We start from the raw sequence: 13,673 nt of genomic DNA, 5'->3' as shown, positions 1-13,673 counted from the left end.
CACGCACACACATTCTTGTCCCGATTAACCCTGATAGAAGCCAGGAGCAAGCAGGACTACACTGTGCACAGGCCTGGTGTGTCCCTGAGTGTGGTTGGTACTCAAGCCTAAGACACCTCAAATATTTTGGGTAACTGAAGAGTCCCATGGAGAAAAAAAAATTAAAGAACACACACGCATAAAATCTTCAATGAGTAGTGTTTAAATGCTGTACCAGGGTTTCCAGAAACACACTGATGTTTCTTTTCCTTTTTTTTCTACCACAGGGTTTCTCAGCCTCAGCAATATTGACATCTTGAACCAGATCATTCTTTGTTCTGTGGCTTGGGTCAATCCTGTGAATAGTAGGATGCATAGCAGCAGCCCCGGCCTCTACCCAGTAGGTGCCAGTAGCACCCCCTCCCGTCAGGGCAATCAGCCCTATCTACAGACACTACCACTACCAGATGTTCCCTGAGGGGCAAAATGGTCCCCAGCAGACAACCATTTCTGTACAATCTGGTCATGGTGACAGAGTCTGCTCAGTCCCCACAATCTACCTTTTTGCCAACAGCCATTTTTCAGCTGATCTTTTCTTTTAACGGACATAAGCAACCTGGCTGGTCACCTTTCAAGGAAGATATTTTTTTCCCCTTTCAAGGGATCCCCTAGTTGAAGAGTAACCTGTCCTCAAAGGCACACGAAAAGCAGCAAGAAGCTGTGCCCTCATCCCGGTTCCTTCTTGCTGTGGCCAAAATATTTCTTTTGCGTTTTGTCTAAGATACAAAAATCACAAAGTCTCCAATTTCTGAGAATGTGTGCCAAGAAAATAATTATTAATGTGGGCAAAGGTTTAATTACAGAGAAAGCCTTGCAGCAAAGTTTGTAATATGGAACACTGGGAAATAGCCTAAGTGATAATAGAATATTGATTAAATGAGCTGTGATACATTCATCCAACAGAATATATGGAGTGTCATTAAAGTGGTGAGGATAGAAATGCGTAGCCCCATAAGATCTTCATGAAGTACAAACAGAACAAAGTGGATCACTGAGAAGTGTTTCAGTAATTATGATACTTTTAAAGTATGTTTGCATATGTTCATAGAAAAAAATGGATGAAAATGAATGATTAATGGGCATTTTTAAGTTTCCACTCTTTTGATCTTTATTTTCATTTTATAATAAACATATTTTACATAAAATGTTTTTATATAAGCTCTTGGACAGTCAGGATAGTTGCACACTATCATGCTCCCAAAGGATTGCAGAGAAAAGTCTAAGGAGAAATAGAAAAAAAAAAAAAAAAAACTAAACTAAAATTGTAGGTTAAGTGTGAAACAACATCATCCTTTAAGTTTTCTGATGGCATACCCGGATGTCTATTCCAGAGGATTCTTTAAAGCAAGAGTAACCCAAAATATTCCTAGTTTATACATATTTTTTTAAATAATCCCACCCTAACTTGAACAGGGAAGGAAATGAGTCTTGAATTGACATCATTTTATTGAGTTTTTATTAGTCCGGAACTATAAACCCAATGGATTAGCCACAGTATGAAGTCATTCCAAATTGATGCATCTGTCGGATGGCAAAGGCATTTATGAGCAGCAATATGAAGACCAAGTCCATGGCTTTGTTCCAGTGCCATCGTGAAGGTGGTAGAATTTATTGAAATAAAGCCTTGCCCAATACAGTCAGAATTCCAAGAAATGATCTGAAAGCACTGGCACTAGAAAAATCATAAACTCTAACGGGTTGCATAGATACTTGTACATTACAGAAGTGCTATCTTTTACCAGATTGCTCGTGAGATGCTGCTTTGGCTGAAATAAACAGCAGGAAAAGGCGAAGTCTCTGTAATCTATCCCTACCACAGCTTCAGATAACATTCTTGGCACTGCAGTGCATCCCTGTTGTTATTGAAATTATTCTGGAACAATGAGAGGGAGTTGTAAGTACTTTCTACAGAAGACACCCAGGTCTCACTATACTCACAACTAAAATTATAGTGCAGGGGCCTGAGGTGGTCCACTTGGTCAGATTATTGGCAAAAAATAATTAGATGGTTGGTAGGTGAGATTGTCAGGGTCCAGAATACATATTCATCAATATACCATGATACACACACACAGAGACACACATGAAGTTCATACCCACTTGATGTCCCGTAGGCATAAAATTCAGATTAAATTTAGGATGTCCAATCAAATTTGAATTTTAGGTAGCACAACACCTCATTATTGAGTATAAAGATGTCCCAAATATTTCATTGGGTTTTTTTTGTTTTTCTTTTGTTTTGTTTCTGCTTAATCTGGCAACCCTACTGTCCTAGAATTCATCTGTAAAGGCATAATGTGAATCCAAATGACCTTCAGAAGGACTGTGCATGTAGTTTGTCCTATAATAAGAAGGAACTTTTCTTATAAGAAGGAATTCTTAGCTTCTCAAAAGAGCTTCAAAGAACTAAATTTAACTGAATCAGAAAAGACATAAGAAAGGCTGGTTAGAAGATATAAGATCTAGCCCCAATGGTTATGATAACCAGCCTTGTGTGACTTTTCTGACAAACCATCTAAAACCAGTAAGTCTGGGGATCCCTGGGTGGCTCAGCGGTTTGGCGCTGCCTTCAGTCCGGGGTGTGATCCTGGAGTCCTGGGATCAAGTCCCCCATCCGGCTCTCTGCATGGAGCCTGCTTCTCCCTCTGCCTGTCTCTGCCTCTCTCTCTGTATCTCTCATGACTAAATAAATAAAATCTTTAAAAATCAATCAATCCGGTAAGTCTATTTCTACTTATACCCACAGTGGAAAACACGCAGCTGACTTTCTTTCTCTGAACTCATGGCAGACATTGTTAATCGATCTTTGTATTCCTTCCCACTGTGCCCACGGGCAGCCTCAGGATCTTGTTCAACCAAATGTGCAGGCAGCCATCATTCATCAGGCACTGGCAAGAGTCTACCCTTGAGATGAAATCGTTTGCCTTCCCTGAATTAAATGAGCCTTGGGTTTCCTTTCTGGCTCTAATGGAAGTTTGGCATTCTTTGGAATTCCAATTCAACTCTGAAAAGCAAGATCATATCAAGTTTCACACCCTTGATTAAAAGCAAAACATGGCAGCTGTCTTTTTTGAAGTAGAACTTTTTCAAGAGCAGGAATAATGGACACAGGAGTCCTGCTTTGATCGAACCCTTTGGGAGCTGGATGCCTCCAACCTCAGTGGAGGACATGGCAGGTCCTGACTCTCACCTTCAGCAATGACTTTGACTCCACTTCACTTCATATTTTCACTTCTTTCTGCTCAGCAGGGTTTATCCTACTTCTCACTGGCTTCCTCTCCCTCTATACATCTTTTCTACCTCATGAATTCTGCTTTCTCACAATCCCAACTTCTCATAGCCTCTTGTAGTAACGTGCTGGTTCATTACATCATTTTGTTTCAGCTCAAATAGTACAATCTGCCTGATTCTCTCTTATTTGCCCCAGACTGAGGGTGTCAAGGCTTAGCTGACCCCTGTTTACCAAGGGGGCGGTCAGAGGTTGGCTGTTAGTTCAGTCAGCATCCATTAGTCCTGTCACCTAGAACTGTAAATATCTGGTTAAAACATGGTTGCCTGAGCAAAGCCCATCAGCAGGGGATATTGAGGGGGTAGAGGGAATCAGGGGGTTCTGTTTTTCTTCTTTTCAAAAGGATGTGATAGGTACCACGATGTCCAGTTCATAACTTCACAGGTCTTTTCAAGGACCAAATATGATCATGTATGTGAAAAGTGACTATTTTACCTGGTTTCTTCCAAAACCAGAACCTGAGGCAAAAATCTGAGTGTAAGGAGCTCATTTGAGAGGTGCAGGAAACATCAGTAGGGAGATGAGGAAACAGTAATGTGTGTTACTAAGAAACTGCCACAGTAGCTGCCTGAAGCTCATCCAAAAGGGAAGCTAGGGGAAATGGGATGAAACACACACCCAGTGTTATGTGAAGCAGTAATAAGGGAGAACAGTTAGCGGGACAAAGGACCACCAGGTAGCACCCAAACAAATGCCAACTCTTTTTGCACCACTATACTTACTTGGACAAAGCAGAAGAAACATCTTTCTCCTATGTACTCCTCAATCGTATTTTAATGACTTCTACTATTTGTGTCTATACTCGTGTTAGTTTGCTTTCAGCTGTATAAAATGATGATGAATAGAAGAGGGCTATATTTGTCTTCTTTCCCTGGTCCTATGTTCTTAAGGACAATCTTGAGCCATACACATGCTTTAATACCCACAACAACCATGTCATGAACAAGACAACAGTAATACACATTGTGAGGATACAATACAAAACTTCATCCAATGATAGGACTTGAGATAAGCTTCTGCTCAATCCCATTCCTCTGTGACAGTGCTGAACCAACGAAGAGATACTCTCAGAAGTCACAAAAGAACCAAAACACTGGTTTTCCTACAGATAGTATGAAATCACAGAATACCATTTGGTTATGAAGCTCAAACAAACTCCCCAATGGCTGTCTCTTGGTCTATCTAGACTTTGGGGACTATTTGTCCTGCATATCAGAATCTTCCCCATTCAGCCTCAGCAAGGACCAAGGTCTGCCTTGCCTCAAGTCAAGTTCATAGAACCCCAGATGGGCCATACCTGCAAGTGGCCCTTTGCACATAGCCTACTCTCAAGAATGATGCAAAGACTAGTGGATTCTAGACTCTTGCCATCTCCAGTCAGACAAACTATCCCTCCTCCCTCCCTCCATGGGAAGGAATCATTGAAAGATACAGATAAGTCATTAGCAATTTCAAGCCATAAGTGCGTAGAAGTTCCTATTTTTCAGGGTGGCAGAAACAGGGTGAGGAAAACAATGCTTTCTTACCCCACATCTAAGTGAGAAGAGCTGATCTGAAAACCTATTTCCCTTTCAATTCTCAATGACCAGATAGGAGTGAGCCATTAGACAAGCAGAGGGACCTGCTCACAGAAGAATCATTTTCAATTACTCTTTCATCCTATCACACAGATATCAATGCATTTAGGTCTGTAGAGAAACCATAAATGCTTCAGTAACTAGTGTTCTATCTTCTTGTTCATCCCATCTCACACACTGAGATTGCTAGTAAACTCTGCAGTGAGCATTTAGCAAAAGGAGTTTAAGAATGTCAAGACCGAGGCTCCAATATGTCAAAAGGAAAACTGTTTCTTTGGGAATATTTCTTCCTTCTCAAAACAAGGTAAGAAAATAGCAATACTGCTTCTGCTTCAAGGTTTACTTTGATGGCCGAATGGAATATGGCCAGTTTGCTTGTTAAGGTACTGACCTCTAGTGGCCAGCAATGATGACTACTCTCTGCTAGAGAACGAACATTCTAAGATTTTACAAACCCAGGTGTAAGCATGGTGAGGCTTTGAAGATCATCTTTCTCTGCCCACCTCATGTTATAGAAGAGGAATTAGAGATCCATAAAAGATGAGTAACTTGTTGGTGGTCGCTTAGATGGAACTGGAGCCAAGCTCTGTCTTTCATTGCGTTTCATCTCTTCCCATTGCCTAACGCTTCTTCAAAGCTACTATTCCACTTGTGCTGCACTTGACAAATAGTGTGACAGAGACAATACTTCAGTTCCAGACACCCCTTCTATGAGATGGTAAACAGCTAGAAGGTAAGAATTTTTTCCTAACCGTCTTTTAATATCTAGTCCTTTTCACCATGCCTGCCACAGGACAAGTAGGTAATGAATGTCAGATGGATGGATAGACATATTTTAACTTGAAATTGGAAATCGACAAATACCAGGAGATACTTGACTTTTTATCCTATCGGCAAATGGCAGATCCAAAATTAGAAAGCCAGCAGTTCGGTCTTAAAGGCTTAAACCTACCATCCCAACCACTTACTCCAAGGACCTCTACTACTAACAATGGTCTTCCTGAATTTCACAGAAGCAGCCTCAGTGGCTATTGAGTTAACACAGCGTATTCAAGAGAAGATTATGCTTTTTAAGATTCTCAGTCCTACTGAGTTTTATCCTCAAATAATAACCCAATGGAAACTTTCCTTCATATGTTCGTTTGTTCCTTCAATCATTCAACATATATTTATTGTCTACTATGTTCCAGGAATTTCCCTAAGTAATAAGAACCCAGTGGGAAATACAAAGCAATATGTCAACCACTATGCAAGTGGTAATAAGCTCTGTAAAGATAAAGACGGAAGACTTGTTAGTGATGGCAAATCCTTCTCCAGTCTTGGTGGAGAAGTGGGTTAGGAGATAATCCTGAAGGATCCTAGCATATATTAGTACCTCAAGGAACATGTGAGTAAACCTCAGGACCCCTTGGTAAAATAATCCAGTAGGTAGTGAAGGGACAGGATCTCCATATAGTAAGTAACAAAACTCATGTTTCCCTCTCCCAACTATTTTACCTAAAATTTACTTGTCTTTGGAGGCTGTTAGTGATCTTCGCTGATACCTACCTTCTGGCTCCTAAAATTCTTCTTCCTCTCCCTACCCTTCTGTCCCAAATATAGATATAAATCCCTTCTATAATTTCCCACAGCACTACAAGACTATGTTGGAACAAGTAAAAGATTTTAATAAAGTCTTCCGCAAACAAGAGAGGAATTATAGCAGAATTACAGAAAGCTGGCAACCAGATATGATGGCACTTGGGGCCCAGAGGCCACCCTCATGAGGTTGGCCAGGCTCCTGTTGGATTGCTTCCCTGTCCAGCCCTGTTAGGCAGCATATGGCAATGTTCATCTTTCCCTAATGCCCTGGGAAATTCCTCAAGTACATCAAAGCACCTCACAGCCCAAGCCCAAGAGAGCAGACTGGTGCATAGTGGCAAGTATTCCCTTGCCCTGTGCTCTAAATTCCATCTCTCAGATAGTGAGAACACAGGCAGCTACCAATTTACAGATGGCTCTTACTCCAGAAATCTATTTGCTAGACAGTTATTTGGAATCTGCCATGCATTTCCCAAAGCATCAACAGTGATTGAAATCAGAAACAAGTCCAAGAAAATTCTATTTATATCCTGGTCCACTTAGGAATGTTAGAAACATAGCTTCCCAATTTGACAGAAATGAGGAAGTAAGTATAGATGCTCCTGTGTACTCTCTATGTCAACAGATCATCTGTACCAAGAACCCAAATCTTCTTCCTGCCAGGTCCTCAAGAATTCTGCATTAAGGGACAAAGCACAGATGTCTGTACAGGGAGCTATGGCTGCAGACAGCAAAAAAGGAAAATTCTTGACCCGGAATCATTAGAAAGGTTTTTCCTAAATTGTGTCTAGCAAACTATGTTTCCCAGGTATAATTAGCATTCGGTGCATTTGAAGAAAATACATTACAATTTTTGGCACCACAGGATATGAGAAAAATAGATGTATCAGTGCCCGATGAAGTAGAGCCTGTTTTTTTATTGAAATGTTGTCAGCAACTCCTCTGTCCAGGGAGCTCAGAAGGCCTCCCTGAATAAGATCTTGTTTTGATGAAGGGTCATCTGAGAAACTACTCTCAATTATGCAAATGTAAGACAAGAGGACATACCTACTGCCTTGGGAAATGGGAATACAATAGGATTTTCTATGACATGAATGGATGCTGCCCTTTCTAAATGCCCATCATAGTCCTTGACATCACTGAACAAATTTGCAAAGTGGCCAAGGAACCTCCTCAGGACAAAAGGGGTTTAGGCACTGGACTCCTTGTTGAATTTCAACAGCATTAAAACCTTTCTGATAGGGGCGCCTGGGTGCCTTAGCTGATGAAATGTCTGCCTTCAGCTCAGGTCATGGTCCTGGGGTCCTGGAATGGAGCCCTATGTTGGGCTTCCTGCTCAGGGGGCAGTGTGCTTCTCCTTTTCCCTCTGCCCCGCCCCTGCTTGTTCTCTCTCTCTCTCTCTCTCTCTCTCTCTCAAATAAATAAAATCTTTGAAAAATAATAAAAAATAAATAAAACCTGATAAACTTGGATGGTCCTAATTGAGCTGATCAGTCAGAAGGGATACTTGGCACCCTGGAGGGCAATTCAACATGAAGAGAAGGGGTTCAGGGACTAGAGACTGGAGACCAGAGTTTCAAATCAGAACTCAAGTGACTGGGGGGAGAGAGGAAGGAAGTTTCAAGTGTAGTTGCTGGTTTAGGCATAGCTTGTGACTGAGGTCTTAAACATCTCCAGATACTGGGAACAGTGGCAGATTATGCTTGTGTAAACCATATTGGAGAAACCAGGGTTTCTCAATCTGGGTGCTATTGACATGTTGACACGATTTTTTTATGGTGGGGATGGAGAACTGTCCTGTACACTTAACGATGTTCAGCAGCATCCCTGGCCTCTACCCACTAGATGCCACTAAGAGATTCCCTAAATTGTGACAACCAAAAATGTCCTCAAACTTTGCCAAATGTCTCCTGGAAGGACCAAATCTATACTGTTTGAAAAGTAGTGGTATAAACTAAAAAGTACAACCATGAAATCTTAAATGTGAGGAAATGTGAGGAATCTGGTATGAATATTTGGACTGTCAGACACATCAATGCATCCGAAAGCAAAAATGTTCAGCCTTCTTGGGGCCACTTACTGCAGTAATGAACTAGACTCCTCTGTTCTCTCTCCATTGGCATTTGGATACAGGACTACCTCTTAAATGGAGTAAGTCTCTCAAATTTTATGAACAATTCTAAGTGAAATTGATACTTCAAGGGGGAGACACTGGATGCCCTGCTAATAAAGGCAAATACATTTTTGAGTAACTACTTAAAAAATGAAAGTATTGTGACGATATTTATATCCTAAGCTGGTGAAACAGGTCATAGCAATGAGATGCTTTCAAGGGAAGTAGCTAGAGAGAGAGAGAGAGAGAGAGAGAGAGAATATAAAAATTAGAGGAAAATAAGCTTTTTGACAAGAAAAATATGAGAACTCACAATTCATACTAAGAACAGCAGTTTTCTCTGATATGTAAGAGCATATCCAATTATTTCAAGTTATGACATGAAACTCTAAATAAAATGAATCTTATAGAATTTTATTCTCAATAGCTCAGACAACTTTCTTAGGAAGGGAGAATCTTTTGAAAAGAAGCAAATGAGAAGAAAGTCATTGCAATTCAAAACAAGCTGAAAATCTTTGCCCTGGAGGAAGAAAATTAAATGCTTTAATATCTATAAAATAAAAATAGGCTACACAACCAATATATCTGAATCAATAAATGTTCCACTTACTATAGAAACAAGAGGTTCAAATTTGATGGAGTTCAAGTTATATTTCAGAGGAGATCTATATAATTCAGTAAACTGGAAAATATGAATCAAATGGTGAAGAGCATGATTTTATAAAATTAATGATTCAAAGGTGATACTTTGGCTTCCAAGCTGAGCTTTATTTTAGTGATGTGTTTTCCCTTATGACATATTTTTCTTTCATGGAGAAAGTATCAGCTACAATCAAAAATATTATAAAATTCTTGGGCAGCCCGGGTGGCTCAGTGGTTTAGCGCCACCTTCAGCCCAGGGCGTGATCCTGGAGACTTGGGATCAAGTCCCACGTCAGGCTCCCTGCATGGAACCTGCTTCTCCCTCTGCCTGTGTCTCTCTTTCTCTCTCTCTTTCTGTGTGTCTCTCATGAATGAATAAATAAAATCCTTAAAAAATATATTATAAAATTCCAACAACTGAGTGTGAATGACATACTCATCCAAAGCTGTACTTGTGTTCCAACTGTTCAGGTGTGAAAAGCATATTTTAATTATTCATTGATCTAAAAAATGGGCCATGACAGCTTTCCTCCAAAGAGAATATAGCATGATAGTCTCATCTCAAGTTCCATGATTTTTCCGTGTTTATTCCAGTGTCCTAATCTCCCAAAGAGGGTTCTAACTCACCATGCTTTAGTGGCATACCTTTTAAGGCATTAAACACATTTGCCTATTTTTTTCAAGAATACAGATAAAAATTACATGCCTCAGAGTCCTATGTAAAAAAAAAAGACAATATTTCATTTGTTCATTCATTCACTTCTTCATCTATTTAAAGATGTGACTGCTACAGTCACTAATGCTGCATAACAAATGACTCCAAAATGCAATAGCTTAAAACTTTCACTTTATTATGCACATGGATTCTGAAAGCCAGCAATTTGAATAGAGCACAGCTGATTCACTAATCTCTACTCCACAATATCTGATGCCTCCATTAACAAAAGTCAAACCCTAGAAATGACTCAATAATTAGGGGCTGGAAATATCCAAAGACTTCTAACACACATGTCTGAGACCTTGGCCAGGATGACTCAAAGACTAGAACTGCCAAACAGAGTGTGTGCACCTGCTCTTTCCATGCTGGCTAGATCCTTCACAGTGTGGTGGCTTCAGAATAGTCAAACTTATATAGCATCTCAGGACTCTAAGCATAAAAGTTCTAGCAAACAACATAGAAACCACATCATATTTTGTGACTCAGCCTCAGAAATTAGCCAGCAAGTCAGCATCACTTGCACAATACCCAACTGTCAATGAGATTATAAGTACACTCAGATACAAGGGGAAGGAAAACAAACTCCAATTCTCAATGGGAGGAATGCAAAGAACTTGGAGGTTTTGTTTTAAAACAACCACAAAAGCATACGAACACAGAGCACAAATTTTTATTATTTGAAATAATTTTTAAAATAATATAACTACTTTATGGTAGGGCTTAAAAATAATAAAGAATATTTTGAAAATCCTTATGCTAATTAATTTCAAAACAAAGAAAAGAACAATTTCCTAAAAATATACAATACTAAAACTGAAAGAAGGAGAAATTTAGCTCTTTTCCTCGGCGCTGCCTGCGGAGGTGGCAGCCATCTATTGCTGGGCATCATGGCTACCCTCAGACCTCTGGTGAAGCCCAAGGTCATTAAAAAGAGGACCAAGAAGTTCATCCGGCACCAGTCAGACCGATATGTCAAAATTAAGCACACCTGGCAGAAACCCAGAGGCATTGACAATAGAGTATGCAGAAGATTCAAGGGCCAGATCTTGATGCCCAACATTGGTTAGGGGAGCAACAAGAAAACAAAGCACATGCTGCCCAGCGGCTTCCAGAAGTTCCTAGTCCACAACGTCAAGGAGCTTGAAGTGCTGCTGATGTGCAACAAATCTTACTGTGCAGAGATTGCTCACAATGTCTCCTCCAAGAACCACAAAGCCATTGTGGAAAGAGCAGCCCAGCTGGCCATCAGAGTCCCCAATCCCAAAGCCAGACTGTGTAGTGAAGAAAATGAATAGACAGACAGCTTATGTGCATGTCATATTTGTATTAATAAAACCATAAAACTACCAAAAAAAGGGAGAAATTTAAAACCCAAATGGGCTTATAAGCATCAAGGAAATAGAATCATTGATCACAAATTGAGCTACAACCACCCCTCTACCCTCCACAAATACATTATTTTCTGAAGAAGATATACAATGAGCCAATAAATTCAGTGAATTACAGAGCTCAATGGTACTACTCATAGGGAAATGCAAATTAAAACCACAGTGTGATACCGCTTCATATCTACTGGAATGACTATCAAAAAAGTGGAAAATAACAAATATTGGCAAGAATTTGCAAAAATTAGAGCCCTTGCATGTGACTGGTGGAAAATAAAATGGCTCAGCTACTATGGAAAAGAGTAGCAGTTCCTTAAAAAGGTAAACAAAGAATTACCATATAACCCAATGATCCACTCCTAGGTATGTACCTAAAGGAATTCAAAACAGGGACTTAGGGGCACCTGGGTGGTTCAGTCGGTTAAGTGCCTACCTTCAGCTCAGGTCATGATCCCAGGACCCTGGGATTGAGCCCCACATTGGGCTCCCTGCTCAGTGGGGAGCCTGCTTCTCTCTCTACCTCTCCCCACCAGCTTGTGCTCTCTCTTGTTCACTCTTTCCCCGCCCCCACTAAAATAAATAAACAAACAAACAAACAAAAATAGGGACTCAGACAGACATTTGTATGTGACTCTTCATTGCAACATTATGCACACTGACCAGTAGTGGAAACAACCCAAGTGTCTATCAGCAGATGAATGCCTAAGTTAAATATGGTGTATCTATATAATGGACTATTATTTAGCTTTAAAAAAGAAATGACATACTGACACCTGCTACAACATGAATAAACCTTGAAAACATTACGCTAAGTGAATTAAGACAAACACAAAAGGAAAATGGTTGTGTGATTCCATTTATATGAAATAACTAGAATAAGCAAATTTATAACAACAGAGAGTGGAATTGGAGGTTGCCAAGGGCAGGATTAGGTCACCAGAGGGAGAAAAATAGAGTTATTGTTTAATGGGTACAGAGTTTCTATTCTGGGGTTATGAAAAAGTTTTGGAAAGAGATAGTGGTGATAATTGCACAATGCTGTGAATATAACTAATGCCTCCAAATCGTACACTTAAAAATAGCTAAATATATATATATTTGAAAGTTATATATATGTATATATTTGAATGGCTATATATATATATTTGAAAGTTATTAAGAGAGTAGATCTTAAAAGTTAAGTTTTCATTGCAAGAAAAAATTGTAACACTGTGAGGTGATGATTGTTAACTGGATTTATTGTGGTGATCATTTTGCAATATATAAAAATATCAAACCATTATGTTGTATACCTAAAACTAATGTAATTTTATATGTGAAGTATAACTGAATATAATAGGATAAAATGATTAAAATGATAAATTTTATGTTATATGTATTTTAACACAACAAAAAAGTCTCCAGATCCAGTTTTACAGACAAGTTTATAGAACAGATCGTGTGTGCACGCGTGTGTGTGTGTGTGTGTGTGTGTGTGTGAAAGAGAAACAGATACAAAGACAAAGACAGAAAGGCAGGAGGAGAGAAAGGGAGAGGGATAGTCTTCTTTGTTTGAGATTCAAATATCCCTTACACTGGGATGCCTGGGTGGCTCAGCGATTGAGCATGTCTGCCTTCAGCTCAAGGCGTGATCCCGGAGTTCCAGGATCGAATCCCACATCAGGCTCCCTGCAAGGAGCTTGCTTCTCTCTCTGCCTATGTCCCTGCCTCTCTCTGTCTCTTTCATGAATAAATAAATAAAATCTTAAACAACAAAAAATATATATATCCCTTACACTAAAACAAAACAAGGACAATACAAGAAAGGAAAAAAATAATAGTCCAATTTCACTGATGAACACAAAGGCAAAAAATAATCAATACCAAATATTGGTAACTAAATTCAAGAATTATTTTTTTGGGCAGCCTGGGTGGCTCAGCAAGCGCCGCCTTCAGCCCAGGGTGTGATCCAGGAGACCCGGGATTGAGTCCCACGTCGGGCTCCTTACATGGAGCCTGTTTCTCCCTCTGCCTATGTCTCTGCTTCTCTCTCTGTCTCTCTCATGAACAAATAAATAAAATCTTTATTAAAAAAAGAATTATTTTTTATATTATCTTGACCAAGTTTAGTGTATCCCAGAAATGCAAGAAAAGTTTGACATTAAAAAAGCCTGTTAATGTAATTCACCACATTAAAAGATGAAAGAAGAAATCATATTTGATTACCTCAAAAATGCAAGAATAAAAGCTTATGATGTGATTCAACATTTGTTCTTGATTAAAAGCTCTAGCCAGCTCAGAACACTTAACCTAAAAGAATGAGATTTTTGCATTTTGATTCAAGATAAAT

The 13,673-nt window shown here is 39.5% G+C and overlaps 1 pseudogene; it reads left to right on the top strand.

The window, feature by feature from the left end:
* The first annotated feature begins 10,846 nt into the window (after positions 1-10,846).
* Positions 10,847-11,254, top strand: LOC121488907 (annotated as a pseudogene).
* Positions 11,255-13,673: the final 2,419 nt, after the last annotated feature.

Source organism: Vulpes lagopus, chromosome 4 (assembly GCF_018345385.1).
Source record: "Vulpes lagopus strain Blue_001 chromosome 4, ASM1834538v1, whole genome shotgun sequence".
In the NCBI taxonomy this organism is placed as follows: Eukaryota; Metazoa; Chordata; class Mammalia; order Carnivora; family Canidae; genus Vulpes; species Vulpes lagopus.
Note: the sequence above shows the minus strand (reverse complement) of the source record. Positions and strands in the feature narration are given on the sequence as shown.